This window comes from Elgaria multicarinata, chromosome 9 (assembly GCF_023053635.1).
Source record: "Elgaria multicarinata webbii isolate HBS135686 ecotype San Diego chromosome 9, rElgMul1.1.pri, whole genome shotgun sequence".
Taxonomy (NCBI): Eukaryota; Metazoa; Chordata; class Lepidosauria; order Squamata; family Anguidae; genus Elgaria; species Elgaria multicarinata.
In genome coordinates this window covers 84,914,288-84,935,196 of record NC_086179.1, presented here as the reverse complement: position 1 = coordinate 84,935,196, position 20,909 = coordinate 84,914,288, and the positions used below count along the sequence as shown (strand labels likewise).

Sequence of the window (20,909 nt, the reverse complement as noted above, 5' to 3'; positions counted from 1 at the left end):
TCTAGATAACCTCTATGCTTATAACAAAATATAGAAAATACCACAAAAGGGGCTTATCTTCCAAGCCTTACTGTTTGATTGTAAATGTCACCAGTGGTTATTAATGATCACTGATATTTTAATGTGATTCATTGTTGTGTTGCATCATATAAAGCTTTCTACTCCCCTTTTCCTTATTGTGGAAAAAAGATGAATAGCAGAGTGGGTGGAATATGCTTTTCGTGCTATGAATGAAAGCAGTGTTTTTAACTTGAGCTCTGCAACATTCAGAAGTAGCCAGGTCTATTGCTGCTAGAGCAAAAATCCAGAATACCCATATACAAAATACAGTTACTGTTTTAAATTGTTGATTCACACAAATGCGTAGAATTAACATTGCATTATCCTGCGGGACTTTTCCCCAGTTTAGTTCCATAACTAATGATCTAGTCTTCACATGTTATCAGAATAGTGTCTATTGCCTAAAATAAGGCTGCTTTTTTGGACAGACTGCTGGCCAGTGGCAGAGCACATGCCCTGTTAATGTCAGAGTTAATCCCTGACATCTCCAGCCAATTGACCTCTGGCAGCAACCCACCCACCCATCTCAACCCCATGCATATTCACTTGTAAGTAAGGCCTACTGAGTTCAATCAAACTTCCAAAGCCTTAGAGAACCACTGCCGCTCCAGAACCCTCCCAGTGTTTTTTTTTTTAATTTTTATTTAAAACACAAAATAAACATCTTACAAAAGAACAACAACACAACATACTACATACATTTAAATAAATGTTGAATACATATATATTGAGTAAATATTATCTATTACCTATCCTATCATACAATATAACCATTCTTAACATAAGTGCCCCCCCTCCACCTCGGGATCTATTCCTGCTTCCAAAATCTCATGCTTTCTTCCGCTGGCGGTTTCCCACTTCCCCTAGAAAACACAAATATTAGGAACTGTTTCCAAATTCCTTCAAACTCATTTATTTTGGTTATACCTTTCCTCCATTTAATATTACAAGTCAACTTATCATTAATAGCTATATCCCATATTTCTTTGTACCATTCTTCAATAGAATATTCCCCTTGGATCTTCCAGTTCCTAGCTACAATCAATCTTGCTGCAGTCAGCAAATTCCTTATCAGTTCCTTAATTTCCTTTTTACATTTAAAATCTTCTTCAAATAGTGACAGCAATGCAACTTTTGGTGTTCGTTCTATCTTCATAGAACCCTCCCAGTGTATTGAACCTCAGTTCCCTTCAATCCCAGAGAGCGTGGCCAATGGTCAGGGACAATGGGAGTTATACTCCAAAACATCTGGAGGGTACCATGTTGAGGGAGGCTGTATGGTTTGACTTTGTAAAATAATTTTGATGTGAAGCTGTGAGAGCTGGACCGTAAGGAAGGCTGAGTGAAGGAAGAGAGATGCTTTTGAACTGTGGTGTTGGAGGAAAATCCTGAGAGTGCCTTGGACTGCAAGAAGATCAAACCAGTCCATACTCCAGGAAATAAAGCCAGACAGCTCACTTGAAGGAATGATATTAAAGGCAAAACTGAAGTGCTTTGGCCACATAATGACAAGACAGGATAACCTGGAGAAGAGGCTGATGCTAGGGAAAGTGGAAGGCAAAAGGAAGAGGGGCCGACCAAGGGCAAGATGGATGGATGATATTCTGGAGGTGACGGACTTGACCTTGGGGGAGCTGGGGGTGGCGACGGCCGACAGAAAGCTCTGGCGTGGGCTGGTCCATGAAGTCACGAAGAGTCGGAAGTGACTGAACAAATAAACACATTGCTTCAACAAATGCCTAGTTTGTCTGTTTTAAAAATAAAGCTTTCATTGGAAACCAGGAAGAAAGAATATATAGGAAGTTTTAGCATGCACATGGCGTCTGATAACAATTTTGACTAGGCATTGCTGTTTGAAGATTCTGAGAGCCCTGCAGGATCAGACTGAGGTTTCATTTAGTCTAGTGACTAGACTCTAGGCCTCTGTTTCTAATAGTGTCCAGCTGGATGTCTCACATATCTGTTGGTTTCATACGGACCATACCAGTAGTGTCTTCATATCCAAAAATGAAAATAATGTCTGTGTGTTGCTGTATTCTTATCAGAGAGCTGGATCTTCTCTTGACTGTGACAGATGCATCTCTTCATGCAAGATTTTTCCTGGCAGCAGAACTCTGTTTGGGTGATACGAGGATTCCCCCACCCCCTGAACCTTCAATACATAATCCCATAAAATCTTGAGCTAGACGATGATTGTGTACTACTCTGTCATTAAATTTATTTATTTATTTAAAACATTTGTATCCTGCCCTATATCATTAGGATCTCAGAGCAGCGTACAGATAAAAGCATACAGTATAAAACAATAAATATACACAGCTAAAAACAAATTAAACCATGAACCAAGTTAAAACAATATATAATTTAAAAGCAGTAAAAACAATTAAAACAGTTAAATATACCACTTAGAAGGGGAAAAAGCTCTCTATTTATGATTCCGCATCTCTAGGCATTCCAAGGAGAATGTGTGAGAAGATATTTAATTGTTGACTAATTTTAGGATGTTTTAACAATGTATATTATGTTCTTAATTCAGTTTTATGTATTTTATAGTTACGGTTGTTCCCCGCCTGGATCAAAATGGAGAGGCGGATAAGAAATAATAATAATAATAATAATAATAATAATAATAATAATTAGAAGTAGTGTTAGTAGTATTTTCTACCTGCCTGGAAATTTGGAACTTTAAAATGCTCAGTCACCATTAAGTAATTAATCACAGCAACTAAATTGCATAGTAGTAAATTCTGACTGAGCAGAAATGTTAACTGACTTGCCTCAGGGATAGGAGGGACTCCTTAAAACAGAGGTAGCAGGTGACAGTCATGATTGACTCCATGTTTCCCACTTGTAATGCCATACACTTTTCATTTGTAAACATTTCCTGTTAATTTAATCTGCATTGCTTGTAATGAAACTCAGGTTTAAATTCACAAAAGCAGTAAAAAAGAAGTAAAAGGGAATACTTAAGTAGAAACTCCTCGAACAAGTCTTGGATTAGATTATTTCAAATGATTTGCTTTGACAGCATTGCAGGTTTTTAGGAGTGTCAGTGTGGGTTGTTGAGAATAAGAAACAAACATGGGAGATTAATGATTTTTGATGTGGTATGGCATCCACCTGTGTGTGTGTTGTTGTTGTTTTGCAAGTCTTTTGCTAGACCAATGTCTGCTGGCAAGAGAGATTGAAAGTGTTTCAGCTTCACAGCCATTCAGTCCAAATGGACATGCTTCATTTTGAAAAAAACGAACAAACAGTGCTGTGAAAATGGAAATATTTTCATCCACATAAATTATCCTAAATAAAAGGCATTGACTTCTATTTATTTTTAAATGTTTAATCTGAAACATTGGCTGTTAAAAAGAGGGAGTACACACAAACTCCTTCTATGCATTCACTAGAGTTGTGAGAGGGCTGTGGCCCCTGTCCCAATTCAGTCATGATCAGTCATTTGTGCATTCAGATGCAATGAGGGTATGTACATAGAGCTCCTTCCTTTGAGGTGGGGGGACAGGATGGTGTTTAGGGATAATGAGATTTTCCCCTTGCATGGAGAAGCTCTGTATGTGCATAGAGGTTTTTCTAATGGCTGAAAAACGTGGCTGGGCTGTGCAGCTTGACCTCAGGGCCCTCTCATGTGGTCTTTAAATGCATGAGGGCATCAGAACGCAAATAGCTAATATCCTCCTGCAGATCTTTCATACTAACATTACAAGAGAGTGGATAGAACAGCTGATAAAGCATCTTAAAATGCATTACAGATTGGAAATGAAATGCCATCAAAAGCTTGGGTCTAACAACATTTGTAATTGGCCCTTAAGAGATATAGTTGGTATCTAACTAGTGTGCCTGGGGGGTGCATTCCAAACTCTGGCTTATATTATCATATTTCTAATATTTGCTGGCAAGTAAATAGCTAATTTGCCATTGGATATTGCCCTGTCCAAAACATAGGACAGAAATGAATCATAGAGCCTGATCCTATATGTGTTCAGTGGTCCTTACACCCATGTATGTGTGCATAGGATTGCAGCCTTAATACTTCAATTAGGCACCTGAAGCTGAGTGGTTAGGGTTTACATTTCAAGAACATTCATCTGTCTCTAAACAATGTTCCCCCCTCGACCACATGCCTCACGTTTTACAACTGAGCAGGCCCCAAAGTAGAAATTTCATGACACAACACAGTTTGCCAAAACGCACATCAAATGCAACAGCTTGGGAAAGACGTAAAAGACATGCTATTTGTAGAACTGTATGGGAAACATTCCAAACAAATTTTAAGAAGCAAGATCAAGCGATTCTTGAAGCAATTTCCACTCCTACGCCCGCAGTCCATTTTTGCCAAACAGATTAAATATCTTTTTACAAAGGGAGTTTCATTACTCCAGTAGTGATTTGGTTCGCAGACTGTAATCTTTAGCCATTTTGAAACCATTGTTTTTGAGATTGTTTCTTCTAAAAAAGAAAGGGAGGCTAAACACAGTCCGACTTACTGTGCAAACAGATATTTTCTGAAACTTCAGCTGTAATACTTAAATGCAATTACTTTTGGTTGACTTTAAGCAGTTTTTGATCACATTGCCAACTACTATTGAGATATCCAGATGTTATTCACATAAAAGTGAAAGACTGCTATCATCAGCTACTGAACATCCTGCATTACCTCAGGCATTTATCTAGCAATGGGAATCAGAATAGAGCTGTAGTATTCCCAAATTTTTCTCTGAGTACATGTGAGAAGTGAGGAACAGGTTGAAATAGAGCGCCCCAAAGTGAACATGCTTAGATAATCAAATAGATATTTCAGAGGTTGATAACATTGTAACTGTTGAACAGTCCTTGTTTACAGAAAATCCTGGTTGTGCATCTTCATACTCACTATTTTAGATCTCTGTTCCTTGCGATAAATTATTGAGTTCCTCCTGCATCTGTGTACTCAAAAATTATTCTCATGCATAGTTGTTCCTATACCAAGAGATAATGTTTTTGGTAAGCAAAGGATTATTGACCAGAATTGAGCAAGATATTTGGGGGCTTAAAGTAGCAAAATATAAATAGTATTTGTATGTGGAGGCATATAATTTATAAATACTGACAATTTGCCAACTATTAATCTTGCCTAAAAGTATGCTGCTTAAGTCAGCTGCCTCCGTGTACCTAATACTAAGGCTAGTCTTGACGCTGATACACATTTAGAAGCAATTCATATGTTGTGTCTCTGATTGCCTCTGCTTGGGATAGAGGAGAAAGGTGGGTAACAGCTGAAACTGGGAGTGTTTGGGGAAGGGCCCTTCATGTGAGCAGGCAGAAGCTACCTACAGGCCAATGCAGCTGGTTTCACTCCATCATTAGCATCCCAATATAAGGCAAGCCGGAGATGCTTTTGATTGCTGGAAGCAATTATCTTGTTTTGTGCTCTGTCCCAGTTGCTTGCCTACCAGCTCCTTGACTTTATTTGAACGATATCTGACCCTGGAAAGACCTCAACTACTCTTCTGCGCATCCCTGAAACCTGTACTGTTTAACTTGGCTCCCGATGGATATTTCTGGCATACCGACCTTGGACTTAATTGACGATTAATTGACGACTCTAGTTGCGGCTTATCTTGTAACTCCCGTGATTTACAACACTCTAGAATTCATGGCTCTTTCAATATATGCTTGGTCCTCTTTTTGTTTTTGGCCACCATAATTTTTTTAAGGTGGTTGTTGTTGTTATTTTAGATCTGTCTCATTCCGAACCCAGCATCCCATCCTTGCTTTGCCCAAATATTGCCTGCTTTCCTTCCTTCCTGGAATATGTGAAATCCCTTGTCCCCTTCCCTCTTTCTCTCATCAAGTTTCTAGTAACAACTTTGGGGCCCAGTGAGATCACTCAGGACTCACTATACCATAGTGGAAGGAGGAGCAGTGCACAAGGGAATCACTACTGTTATTTCCGATCTCAGTTTGGAGATAACCGTGGGGATTGCTCCAAGGGTGGAGCTTGAAGGAATCCAAGGAAGCTCAGTGGGCCAGATAGAGTTTCCCCTCCCATGCGCAATGGGATGTCTTTATATCTTCTTTGGTTTTGTGTGCCATTTCTTGGACAACCCTTAGTATTCCTTTTTCATTTTTGGTTCACAAAAGTCTTTCTCTTTCTCTCCACATGCCAGTTTGTTCCTCCAGGCTCAATATCTTCAGCGTGCTAAGCTAGTTGTCCATCTGAGTAGAACCACAGATTTTTGCTTCGGTCCCTATTCCCCCCCAATGTCAAACAAATGCTCCTGTGTGGTAGGCTTCTCTGTGTGCTGTTATTAGGCCCGGTCAGGAGTGCTGGAAGAGGCCATTGTGTGTGTAAATGACAAAATAGTCATTGAGGATATCTGAAGCAAGGGGAAACCTCACAGAAATGAAATATTTATTGAGGGAAAAGCCCACCCCACCCAATACCATTTTGGTAGCTTGAATCTCTATTGTATTTCTGCGGAATATTTTTAATGCTGGGTATTTCAAAAATCAAAACAAATGGAAAACCAATGGAGGTGCCCTAGGCACAGCAGCCATTTTGTCTGTATCCACAGCAACAGTGCTGAAGGTTTCTCATTCAAACCAGACTTTAGACTAATATTGCTTGCCTTGGTAAGATCTGACAGGATCGCAGCAAGGTAGAATGGCTTCCGGCCAGTAGACTTGTGTGTGACCTTTTACTTCGCTTCACATTTACAGATTGCAAAGGACCATGTCTGAATCCACAATGACAGTAGCATTGCACACACATGCAGAACAGCAGGAGTTCTAGCAAAGGCTACAAGTGTGTAGTAATGGGTAACTAATATTATCTTGGTGTGTACGTACAGATCTGTCCTAATATGTTACGACAGTTAAATTCTGCTCTTTGGTTTATCCTTGTTACATTTTTGATACACATTTTCTGGTAGTAAAAATCCTGCTATATAACCCATCTTTAACCCCAACCTGCAACATACGATTCACTAATTTTTTTTCTTTACTCTGTCAGTGTTTCGGCCTCTGCCCTTGTTTTCACAGTTCTGTATATGTGTAGTGTCTTCATCTTTCTCACTTTTTATTCTTTTCTTTCCAAAATATTTTAGTTCCACTGCTGGTTTATACTATATGCAAGAAATAATAAAAGATTCAGAAAGAGAGGTTAGGTGGACTGCAAATGGTTAACCTAGAGAGCAGGTGATTTGGAGAAGGGAGTATATGTTATTTTAAAGTAGTTTAGAAGGATCTGTAATTATTAGGTTGGATCCAAATGTTCTCTTCCTCTGTCGAAGGTAGTGATGTGCATTTTATGGAAAATTTTGAACTGGAAAATTTTCTTGGATATTCGATTAATTTGCATATTAGGTTAATTTACATTAAAAAATAAGTTTGCATTGGAAATTTACTTTTATTTATTTATTTATTACATTTATATACCGCCCCATAGCCGAAGCTGTCTGGGCGGTTTACAAAAGTTAAAAACAGTGAACATTAAAACCAAATATACAAAATTTAAAACCATAAATTTTGTTATGGAAATAAGCACTCTTGCTAATTTTGAGTTGCTTTTAGAACCACTAATCCCCCAGTTCACTCATGTAAATCCTTCTGGTGCACAAACAAAATAGGATACTGAGCAATAGTATGTACTTCCCTTACATTGTTTAAATTTAAGGGGAAATCCTCTAAAATTCTGAAAACTGTTGATGAACTAATACATTTAAGCAACCCAAACAAATGTGCATGATATGCTGATGACCATTCATCTATAACTTTGAAATTGTTAAGCTTGCCTAACATTGTATTTGTAATTGACATCCATTTATTGTTACTACTGAATTTATGAAACGGGAAAATTTCTGCAGAAAAATAAAGCAGTGGAAAATTAACTTCCCCTCACCACAGGACAGATGAAGGGAAACCTTGGATCCAACGCAGACCCTGGAAACCTTTGTTCCTTATCGTAAAGACAATAGAATTAGAAGTATCACTTTATACTGCAGGGAGGCTGCCACATCTCCACAAGCTGTGACCTAGTTTTGTTGCTTGCTAGGTGATTGACATCCATCTCTGTCTTTGCGGTATCAGGCAAGCAACAAAAAAGCTGAAGATTGCTAGAGTCTGTCCCAGAGGAAGACAAATTGGGCAGGTACAGATATATGAGAAATTCATTGGAGTTCAGTTTTGACTAAAATTTACTGAGTTTACTCCTCGCATGGACCCAAACACAATCTGTGGACGAAGTTCATACACTTCCAAGCTTACGATATGATTCTGTTCTGTTGTCAGAGAATGATGCCTCCTTCTTCCAGCAGTTTTGGATTCTTAAGATTCTGTTTGTTTTTTCTTTAAGGCTTGAACACCCCATGGCAACGGTTGAGTTTAAATCCACAGACAAACTATGAATAACACCCTGACGCTATCCTGTTGAATATCCTATTCTTGTTTTTATAGTATCTAGAGAAGGAATGTGCCATGTATGTGGAATTTGGTACCTGGAGGGAAAGCTTAGAGTTGGCATGTGATCAGAAGAACCTTGAGGTGTTTTTTTTATATATATATTTAAAAGTCTAGCCCTGATGGTAGCAGGCATGTTTATTTTAAACATGAAGATCATATCTCTGGGAAACTCAGGTATTCAGGAGTGGAGATTTTCTGCCCACTATGCCTAAATGTTCTCTTCCATAAGAGCTACTTTCAACTAGCTGTATATTAATTATCTGCCATACTTCTGCTTCGCTCCTAAATCTTACCTCGCTGCAGAATTGGATTTCTAAATTCTATAAAAACATAAACATTCAGTATAAAATATGCACATTCAAAATATTTATGCAAACCATTTTGCATAATTTTGATCAGAATGAGTGTTCTTGGTGCATATTTTCCCCAGCTTCAGTCTAAAAATATGTGTCTGCACATAAATCCTCTTACAAAAATAAACCTTCATTTTAATAATCTTTGAGTCTGTGTATCTTATATTCAGTAGTTATAAATTATGCTTGATTAGTTTCATTGAGTTCTGAAATCTAAAAAATGTTCATAATTAGAAAAAAATGGAATACAATTTATTTATTCATTTATTTTATGTATTAAAACATTTGTATCCCGCCCTATATCACTGGGATCTCAGGGCGGCGTACAGGTAAAAATTTGCAATAAACTATTCTCAATTTGAATGATATGAATTGTAAGCACAATTCCTGTGGCCACAAAATGCTAATAGCTTTTGAAATGTTGGTAGCATTTAATACATGGGTCATGTTCTGTTCCAACAGTCTTCTCAATCTGGTCCCGTCCAGATGTTTTGAATGACTTCACCTGGCATTCCTGACCATTGATCATGCTGGCTGGGAGTTGAAGTTCAAAACATCTGGAGATCAACAGTCTGGGTAAGGCTGTGCTACAAGAAAAGAATAGGTAGGGGGATCCCATGCCTCTCTTCAGGGACATGGACTCTTGGGTGGAGGAGGAAGAAGATTTAGATTTCTGGTTGAGACTTTCCAGTCAACCTGGGGCATGGCTAGACAGGGCGATATACCAGGGATCGTCCCAGGATCATCCCTGTGTGTCCACATGACGCACAGGGAATCCCAGGAGCAGGGAGGGATGATCCTTGCATTTCCCTGGGATATGGCCCTACACATTTTCCTTGCTTTCCCCCACAGTCCTGGGATGATCCCAAGACCGTGGAACATGTGGGCAGCCATAGTCCTGACTCCTTGCAAGTAAGTGCAAGGAGCTGGGCACAGGGCATGGAGCTCTGCAAGTGCTCCATGCCCATTGGGGGCGGGGGGGGGGGGAAAGTGGGGTTAGTTTGGGTTTTTTTTGCGCTGGTGCGCTCCAGCTCCTGTTTCGTTAAAAAAAATGGCAGGTGCGACGTCCACTTCCTCCTGGGACGTCGCATGCCATGTGTCGATGAGGGGAAAGATCTCGCGATCATCATATCGTGAGATCATCCCCCTCCACCCCCCTCGTCTAGCCATGCCCCATGTCAGACTGAAGTGTTGTGAGGCAAGAAGTGAGGCAAAATCATAAGCTGGAGAGACAAGCTGAGGTCCCCCAAAGGCAGTCTTGGAAAGCATCGAGAGAGAGAAAGAGAAGCAAGGACATAAAAACCTGGAAAAAGCTTCCAGTGTCATAATGAAAAGCAAAGGAAGAACTGGCCTTGGCTAAAGGAGGACCATTCTAAGTTGCATGCACTGGCATTGCTAAAGCTACTTGAGTCCAAGAAGGTCTATAGTTTTCCTCAAAGAAAGGCAGAGGCTCAAGGAGCTGAAACTGACAGCAACGGACATTGGATATTTTTGCAGTTGATTTGTGTTGTAAAACTGCTTCATGTTCATTTCCTCCTCAGTAACTATGCTCCATCAGTTGAATAGACTTTCAGTGCATATCCTTCCTGGTGTGTAACCCTAAAGAACCTGGTGCATCACGGAGAATGGTTGGTCTCATAACACTTGTTATATGTTCCTCCACTCCCCTAGCTTTGTGTGCAAAATCATGACACCCCCCCCCCCCCGTTTCTTTTTTGGAGTAAACTGCCAAGGTGTTATGTCTGTACCAATGTGTTTGCTAACTATGACCAGCTCACAATTGACAGCCATGGGCAAACTGTAAACTGTGATTTTACTGACCATGCATAGCAAAATGCTTTTCAGATTCTATACTGTAACCACACTAAACTCCTAAAAAGAAAAGGGGAGGGAGGCTTGTGAATGTGTGCAGCCGCAGAAGGCAAACTCCATGCTAGTCATTATTAGAAAAGAATTTGAGAATAAATCTGCCAGTATCATACTGTCCTTATACAAATCTATGGTGCAACCACACTTAGAATACTGTGTACAGTTCTGGACACCACACCTAAAAAAAGGTATTGTAGAGCTTGAAAAAGTGCAGAAAAGAGCAACTAAATGATCAAGGGGCTGGAGCATCTTCCCTATGAGGGAAGGTTACAATAGCTAGATTGTTCAGCTTGGAAAAAGGAGGCTAAGGGGAGACCTGATAGAGGTGTACAAAATTATGCGTGGTGTAGAGAATGTGGATAGGGAGACATTTTTCTCCCATTCTAGAATCTGGGGTCATCCCATGAAGCTGATGGGTGGGAGGTTCAGGACAGATAAAAGGAAGTACTTCTTCACACAGTGCATAATTAAAGTATGGAATTTACTACCACAAGATGTAGCGATGGCCGCCAGTTTGGATGGCTTTAAAAGGGGGTTGGACAAATGCCTGAAGGAGAAGGCTGTCAATGGCTACTAGTCCTGATGGCTATGTGCTACCTCCAGTATCAGAAGCAATAAGCCTATATACACCAATTGTTGTGGAACATGGGTGGAAGGGTGCTGTTATTCTGTTTTTGGTCCATGGTCAACAGCTGGTTGGCCACTGTGTGAACAGAGTGCTGGACTAGATGGACCCTTTGTCTGATCTCACATGGCTCTTCCTACATTCTTAATGGGGGAGGACGAGGACCAGGAGTATGGGGACATGTGGGGGTATTCCTGATCTTGTAATGATGGTTACAATATTGGGCAGAATGCCTGTACCATTATGTCTTTGCCAGGCCTGGGTCTGGATTAGATTTCAGTAGTTTTGAGACAAGTCCAGTCCAGTTTGAATAATTAGTGCGAACACCCAGTATTTAAGAGGGTAGTGTGCAACAATGTAAGTCGCTTAAATATATTTAAGCAGCTTTTTATTTGGTTGGCATAAAAATGGCTTGTTAAAAGCTTTTGCATATCAGCATAAATGTCAGAATGCCATTGAATATCTGCACAGCATTCCATTTCTGTAGGAACTGATCTTCCAGGTTTATGGGGAGAAAAGGAAGCTAAACTGATTTTAGTTTGAATTGTGTTTCTTAGCTCTTCTGCCTAGACATCATACATTTTAATGATAGAAACACAGGTGTATCTATATGTTTATTATACTGGTTTTGTGACAGGTTTCCTATTGGGTGCCTTTAGCGTTTGTAGCTTTAAAAAACTGAGTATAGTCAACGTATGTTTTTCATCTTTGAGCCCGCCTCGGATTCTTTCAAAAGCAAATTTAAGTAGGGATGTAGGGCACATAGACAAATGTCAAGAATGCTAATCTATGTTCTTTCTTCAAAAGCTTCTTAAGATTATCTCATTAGAGGAGGCAAATTTTGCCTTCAAGTCAAATAATGTAGGAATACTTCATTAAAATGCACCATGAGAATTGAGCGCTCTTGATTTGTGAAACTGCAGCAAGAAGCAGAAGTTTGCAATTTGGGATTTCCAAAAACAAATGAATCCCCACTTACAAGTAAACCTTTTAAAAGTTCACTAGGCTGACACTTAACATTCCCTTTGGTTATCTTTTCTTCTGGGTACAATTAGGGTATTTTTGCAAAGGTTAAAACTTTTTCTCTCTCTCTTTAGGCTCAGCTAGAAGGCCATGAAACATTAGTAATAGTAATAGCAAATAGTAATTTGCACTTTGAGGATAATGTCCTGGGAAAACTCCTGTCTTTGTGTCGTCGTCCCCCTTGAGAATTGGGGAATTTATATTTTATTTAAATTTACATCTGGCAGTCCCTTGAATTTTATTTATCCTTTCAGAAATCCCAGTAAATACCATTCCATCTTATAGATGAAGGGACGTGAAGTATCTATAGCTGAACTGAATTGAAATGGGAACTCTATCATTCATTTCCCTCATTGGCTTGGTTTGCATGGTGCCTTGTTTAAGCCATGATGTGTGCTGGCTGCCATTTTCATAATTACTCGCCTGGGCATGGCTTGTTGAAGGGGAAAACAACACCCAAATCACCCAACAACAGGCCATAGGTTATTTGAGGGTTGTTTCCCCCTCAAAAAAGCCATGCTGCTCAAGTTCAGATGACATAACATGCCACATCTGAGCGAGTAATTAGGCAATGGCAGCCAGCACATGCTGCAGCTTAAATGCCGGTTGGTAAATGCTGCAATTTGCAGTAGATCAAGAAAGGTTTCTGACTCCCAAATGTCTTAACGGTAGTGTCGTGTTTCTCAGAACGCTCTTACTTTCGATGGGAGGCAAATGAGGAGGCTTGCTAAGTAATTCACAAAGCTTTTATTAAGCAATAAACATCTCTTCTACCTGAATAGAGTCTAACCTCTTGCACAGGCTGGCTGGTGTCTGGCGCTGCGTCTTCTAATTCTGAATCTGATTCTGACTGATTACCTGAACCATCTTCTCCCAAAACAGGGGCAGTAGGGTTAGACATGAAATTTATATACCACCTTTCCCCCCAATACTGGGACTCAAGGCGCCTTTACAAATTAAAACATGTACAGTTAAAAACAGATAGATATATACACAAATTAAAAATAATTAAACATGCTACAGTATGTCCTGTGTCCTGCTTGTGGGGTCCTGGTTGACAGCTGGCTGGCCACTGTGTGAACAGAGTGCTGGACTAGATGGACCCTTGGTCTGATACAGCTTGGTCCCTCTTAATATTAAAACATTTAAAATACGAATAATTTTTTAAAAATCCAGTATATCAACAGCGCATAAACAGAGGTCGAGACTACTCCATAAAGGCCAGCCGGAACAGAAAAGTTTTAGCCTGCCTTCGGAAACACACCAGGGAGGCAACAAGTCTAGCTTCCCTGGGAAGGGAGTTCCAGAGCCCCAGGGCAGCCACTAAGAAGGCCCTCTCCCGCATTCCCACCAGGTATGTCTGTAATGGTGGTGGGACCAAGAGAAGGGCCTCCCCTGAAGATCTCAGAGGATGGGCAGGCTCATAAGGGAGAATACGGACTATCAGTTAACCTGGACCTGAGCTGTATAGGGCTTTATAGGTCATAACCATCACTTTGAATTGTGCCCAGAAACAGATTGAAAGCCAGTGGAGCTGTTTTAACAGGGAGTTGTATGATGCTCCCTGTAACCAGCCCGGTCAACAATCTGGCTGCAGCTCCTTGAACCAGCTGAAGTTTCCGAACACTCTTCAAAGGCAGCCCCACATAGAACACATTACAGTAATCCAAATGGGATGTAACTAAGGCATGTGTCGCTGTGGCCAGGTCAGACATCTCTAGGGATAGGTGCAGTTGGTGCACTATCTTTAATTAATGCAAATACACTCCTGGCCATCGCTGAAACCATCCAGGCTCAGGGCTGAACCCAGGAGTACACCCAAGCTGGGAACCTGTGTCTTCAGTGGGAGTGAAACCCCATCCAGCACAAGCTGAATCCCTATTCTCTGATCTGCCTTTCGACTGACCAGGAGCACCTCTGACTTGTCTGGATTAAGCTTCAATTTGTTTGCCCTCATTTCATTGCTGAAATGAAGACACCTTCTTTTAACGCTCAGTACACATAGCCTTGAAATTATCCTACTGTGCTCCAGTGTTCCTCTCCTAATACCATGCTGCCTGTAGGTTGTAGGATTTCTTTCTGTCTAAACATACATAGGATTGCCCCCCCCCTTAATTGTATAAGATTTTTTTTTAAAAAAGCAGCTAATTATAGGTCCTTTGCTCTGTGAGGAAATATTTATTTCTTTAAACTATGCTTGTACAGCTTGATAGCATATTATGTTTGGCTAGACCAGGGAAAGGACCATTATGGAATGAAACAACCTAATACGCCTTTGATACAGCTAGGGTGTCATCCCCGTAGTTATGAACAGCATTTTCACTTTGTTGTATAAACCTAAGGTTTCCTAGCCTGCCGCCAGTTTGTCACCCTGATGTCTGAGTAGGGGTGAGTTGAAAGCACACTCTAATGTTATAATTTTATCCATGGAAACCGACTGCAGAGCATTTAAGAACTAAATATAAACATCACTGAAAACAATTATTCTATTTCTAATACGAAACTTAAACAATCTTTCTTCTAAGTATAGAATTTCAGTGGGGAATATTTATAAGGGAGAAAAGATCATTATCCTGACTTCCTTGTGAGCTTCCCAGATGCTTCTAGCAGGACTTCCGATCTGATTCAGCAAGGCAATTCTCAAGCTCTTAAGTTCTTCCATAACCTTGTGGATGAGTATTTTCTATGAATGGAAAATCTGATAAGTCTAGCCTACCAATGGGCCAGTGTTTATGTTGGTGTTATTCTAGTAACTTCTATTCACACAATGTTTCTCCTACACTTCATCAAATATTTTACATAAAGCAGCATAATATCTGGTGCACTAAATCTTCAACTTGTGTAATCACCATGCTGTACTTCACATGACAGTATATGCTTTTTTCACATATAAATTGTCTCCATGGTAGAAAAGTTTGTATGCAGTAGCCTCTATGAAACAGGAACCCAGACCAACTGTCACCCCTGTAATTTGAAGGCATTTCTACAATATTATGGCACTATTTTATTTTGGTTGCATACTGCTTTAACTGTGATGACTTCCTTCCATGAGTCATAGGAATTGTAGTTTAGTGAGCTACTGACAGTTGTCGGTTAGAAATCCCCTCATAGAGATTTAGTGCCCAGGATTCCCTGTGAGGTGGGATGAATATTTATTATAGAGAGCCAGTGTGGTGTAGTGGCTAGAGTGGTGGACTGGGAATTCAGGAGATCCGGGTTCTAGTCCCCACTCGGCCATAGAAGCCCACTGGGTGACTTTGGGCCAGTCACAGACTCTCAGCCCAACCTACCCCACAGGGTTGTTGTTGTGAGGAAAAAACAGAGAAGAGGAGGATTATGTATGCCACCTTGGGTTACGGAGAAAAAAAGATGGGATATAAATGCAATAAAATAAACAAACTAGTTTAGTTTTATAATGTAGATATGCACTACATTTAGGCATTAGGAGTTTGATAGTTGGGCAGTTTTTTGTTTTTTGTTTATTTAACAGATCTTGATAACCCAGTTAAGGGTTTCTTTTCTTTTCCAACCAGGTGAACCTGTATCTTAGTATGATAAGGAGTTTTAGTAGCAGGTTGGAAATAGAGCTCCTTTCTCCTCTTCCGAAGATAAAACTAATCTCGCCTTCTTTTACTCCTATCACAGGCTATTGAACATATCACTATCTTACATATCTGTAGTGTGGTTAGGGTTTCCTAACAATTTCTCACGCTACATGCGTTTAATGCTGTTAATTTGAAAAACATGGTTCATTTAACCCAAACTGTGGCTTGGGATCCGCAGGAAACTCTTTGACAGTTCAGTTACAGCTTTTAGGCCAGCAGAAGTATCCATGCATTTGATGGCACTCAGTATCCCCCCGAAATACGAATGGACCAGGCAATCCTTTCCCTCTGCAACCACGTAGGCTGCGGGCACCACTGGGGGAAAAGGGAAAGAATTTGACATGCAGGGGAGGGATGTAATTGAAGAGGGAAAAAGGAGGCGACCTCTGAAGAAACAAGGAGGAGGAGAACACTAGAAGGAGCTGCCAAAGAGGGATGGAAAGGAGGAGGGAGTTGCTGACTGCTGAAGAGGTGTGCACAACACAGTTGACGAGAGAGCAGGCTGAGCTAAAAAACACCCTCGGGGCAGAAAGAAAAGAGAAGATGCCACTATGGCCTTGTAGACTTTTGCATACTTGTGGCCACCTTACAGGAGTTAGACCCAGGTTGTGGGGTCTTCCCCCATTTCTTTTCCACTCAAATATGGTGGGCTGCATGTTTCCAAACGGAAGCTCTGGGAATCTGGTGTTAGCTGAGGTAGGGTACTCAGCTGGGAGTTCTTCTCTCTCTCTCTCTCTCTCTGGACCACTTTCTGTTCACTCCTGATCTAGAAGAAACTTCATCCAGAACTTCTGCTGTATTTATAGGAAGAGGTCTGTAATTTTCCTCTGGCGCATGTTTTTGACATTCAGACCTAAACTCGAGGCTTCTGTTAATACATGTTAATAAATGTGAGAGTTAAGGATCTGTTCCCATCAGCGTTCCCAGTAATGATAAAGAGGACAATTGGAAATTGTGGCAGTTCATCTTGCAGTAGTGGCTTTGGCCCCATTGATGGCAGCCTTTCAGAAGAAGAGGACAAAAGAGGCTGTGCTGGCCAGCAGAGACAGCATAGCCTTCTGCTATCAGAAATCTCTGTGAAGCCAAGGAGATTGGGTGTAAACCTTCCCTCTTGAGCCCAGATTATGTGAGTGCGGGAAGATTGACTGCAGGGAATACTGGCAAAACAGGAGGATCAGGCTGTTTTAAAAACTGCCGAGCAAGAAAAACTGCTCTAACCCTGCGTTACAAAAAAGGTTGCAAGCTGCTTTGGGCTGGTTTGTTGCTGTATTTTGTAAAGGCACCCAAGACTCATGGGTGTCAAACATGTATATTTTTGACAAAAACAATCTCTCCTTGTCTACTTAAAACTCAGCATGGTGCTCTTCTGCTTTCTTTCAAGCAATAAATAGCTAACTAATATAAATATGTGTGGGCAAAGGGATGTTTGTGGGCACTTTATAAAGCTGTCCTGGTATTTTTGAAAATTCAGTGTAGTGTGTGTCGATGCATGTGTGTTGCTTAATCCATAGTACATTCCATCCATAGTACATTCCATGGGCATTCCATCCATAGTTAGACCAGTTTGTGTCTTTGGTTCTGTTGCAGCTTTAGTTTTAAGTTTTGTCAAAGTACACAGTAAAAATGATGGCATTTGGTTATTTGGGAGATGTGTTCGGTAATCAATGTCTTTTTCTGTTGGCTTTTGTGAGTGTGTGTTTGTGTATGTATGTGTGTAAGAGCTGTTTGAAGCATGCTCATATAAGTTTCTCTTTTGTTTCATAGTCTCGTGGCTATGTCAATAACTGTGCTGAGGGAATGTCTGGCATTTCCTTGCTTATATTAGCAGTTGGAGATCCATAAATGAATGCTTTGATTGTTCTACACAGCCCTTCCAAATCAGCTGATCCAAATGGAATCTCTCAGGAAAATGGATATATTGATTTTTGAGTGCATATATAATATCCATGCTGGATAATTGAGCAACAAAATTTCAGATATCTCAAGTATTTTACTCATGTTGTGAGGTTTGTGCAGAAATAGATTCAAAATGTTTGATAAATACCAGCTTTGCTTTTACCTGTCTGAGAACTTTCAGAGAGTTAACTTACATCTATTTTTGATATGTTACAATTTGACAACAATGGGTGGAATCTAATGTAGTTGCTCGGTGAACGGAAAGAGTTGGACTCATGGAAGGGGCTCTTCTGTGACCATCTCCTTCCATAAACGGAAGTTCCTTCTGTTCATGGAGCAACTATGTAGGGTACCATCCCATGTATATTGAACGCGAGAACAGAACCCAGAGGAACCATGATTCCCCGCATATGATATGAGAAAGGAAAGAGCATAAACTGGTTTCTGAATGTCAATTCCTGCAGCGATGGAGATGCTTAGCCATGAAGGATAACCCAAAGTATCTCATAGGGCATTTACTTCCTGTTGCAAGGGTTTGGACTAGAGTAATCGGTAGTGTTTTGGCATAGTATTTTGACTATGCCACCCATACTGTTTCAGTTAGACTGTCTGGACCAGTAGCACATTCAATATATACTTGAATGTTTATATTATGGTTGAGAGGTACTCTGAGTGGAGGTACTGCCTAAACAAATATTTCATCACTTGGCAAAAATGTTCCTGGACTATTCGACTTTATATTGTAGATAGGGGACATCAAGGTTGACCACTTCTCTGTATTAAAAGACATCCTCACACATAAAAGACTAGAAAGGAATTAGGGAGTAGGTTTCTAGAACAGACTTCTAGAACTGCTAGGTTTTTTTCTGTGTGAGAATTCTTCCTGTGTGAGAGATCATCCAATTATGCAATTTCTCCTCCACTTTGAAGTGATACAGTACCAGAAAAATAGTTTTAGCCTGTGATTAGCTGGTTTGTTTAGACAGTCTCTATGAACACCAATTGCCTAAAAGGAACAAACACCCAAAACCTATATTTGGAAGCACCTTAAGTGTGAATAGCACAAGAATAGGCATTAGTGAATATGAGATGAAAGTTTTCCAGAATAATGAATGAATATGATGGGAAGAGAAGCAGTCTTTAGTGGATAATGTGGGGATGCATTGAAGCGAAGTCAAGAACTAGGGCCAGCTGCATTAAGTTTAGTAGAAACATTGATAGGAGGAAAATCAGGAATTATACGCAAGTGAAACTCTTCACCTGTTGGATTGGTTTTAAGAGAAGGAAAATATTCGGTTGTAATGAAATTTTTAATAATTTATTTATTTATTTATTTATTACATTTCTATACCGCCCAATAGCCGGAGCTCTCTGGGCAGTTCACAAAAATTAAAAACATTCAAAGTATAAAACAACAGTATAAAACCAAAGTATAAAATACAATATGAAAGCTCAACCAGATAAAAACAGCAGCAATGCAAAATTCCAGTTAATCAAAATTTTTAGTAGAGAGCCCATCTCAAGCTGTTTTTGTTTAGCGTACATTTTTAAAAACTGCAGAATATTCCCCCCCCCTTTTTTTAAGAATTTGTCGTCACTGTTCTCTCCAGCTACACTTTAAATGTTTGATGTGGCATGCTGATTCTCTTTTTGCTTGTTCAGATACAGGATTGTCAAATCACACTGAAGGAAGTGTGAACTCTTCTTGTCTAAGTCCAATGTATGTCTCTCTTGAGAGAAGAGCACAATTGTCAACTAGCTCCTTCTAATCAGTACAGTACAGCATACCCAGAGGCAAAAGATGGAGTGAAGAATACTATGGAATTTAAGGAGAATAACTTGCTTATATTTATTACTGAGAGCAGATCTGAATCCTTTTTGGACTTTCTGTTTTCTACAGTGTCTGGAGATGAGCCTCCTATATTTCCAATCCCTCCTCATGGCTGCCAGGTGCCTGAACTGCCTCTTATCAGAAGTTTGCACTTCTGACTTTTAGTGCATCTTCCTGCGAAAATTTACTCAATGTTTCTTTCCATAACTTCTCTAGTTTTAACTATTTTTGCATAATGTACTGTACTTTGCATGGCAAAGAACTATGTGGGGTACTGAAACTTTGCTCCCAATGGCTTGAAATCCTATCCAGCCTACCCTCCAACTTCTGTGTTTACGGAAGCTGTTGTCTTCACTTTCAAGATAAATGTATAGCCATTAGGGAAATAAATGTGCTTTAAAAGAAGAAGGAACAAATTAACCTGAAACTCTCAAGAAAATTGAACCTTGCTTCTAGTACCAATCCCAGGGTATTGCAGCATGTACGCTCTTAGCTGTGATGCTGTACACAATTTTTCATTACATCTGCTTTGCTTTTCCCCTCCCCTGCTCTTCTTTCATTAAAAAAGGGATAGTTGGATTACCTTCAGTTCCGCTCCCTTCCTACTTGTATTTTTCATATGTGAGATGAATAATGCTTCTCTTGCTTTTAATTTTGTGTTCTGAGCAAGAATAGATAAGTCTCTCTCCACCCCACAGCAAGTGTTCAGTAATGCCATGCCTGGAACATATGCAGTATATTTTTTTCTGTCTTAGGAGGAACTATCTTCCCCTTTTCTTCAAATCTTTTCATTAAAAATACTGCCTTGCCAGCATTTAGCTTACTTTCCTTCTAAAGCTTTTCTAGCCTTTGGGCTCATCTACACCAAGCAGGATATTCCACTATGAAAGTGGTATATAAAAGGCAGGAGCCACACTACTGCTTTATAGTGATATTGAAGTGCACTGCAGGATCTACACTACTGCTTTATAGTGGTAATGAAGTGCACTGACAACTGTTGGGGCCCATGAAACATCTACTACACCAAGCAGGATATAACACTATGAAAGTGGTATGAAAGCGGTATATGGTATGTGTCATGGGTCCCAACAGTTGTCAGTGCACTTCAATACCACTATAAAGCAGTAGTGTGGCTCCTGCCTTTTATATATCACATCCCACTTTCATAGTGGAATATCTGCTTGGTGTAGATGAGC

At 40.1% G+C, this 20,909-nt stretch overlaps 1 protein-coding gene across 4 annotated transcripts in view; it reads left to right on the top strand.

The window, feature by feature from the left end:
- The window catches only part of PPFIBP1 (PPFIA binding protein 1), a 133,344-nt gene that overhangs the window by 37,185 nt on the left and 75,250 nt on the right, over positions 1 to 20,909 (top strand). Inside the window, exon 1 of one of the 4 annotated variants that reach the window (XM_063134245.1) lies at positions 6,783 to 6,856. The exons of 2 other annotated variants lie outside the window; for them this stretch is intronic. The gene's annotated coding sequence lies outside the window, so the exon portion shown is untranslated. Of the gene's footprint in view, positions 1 to 6,782; positions 6,871 to 20,909 lie in introns of those variants that run through there. One more of the 4 variants, XM_063134246.1, reaches the window with a different exon arrangement.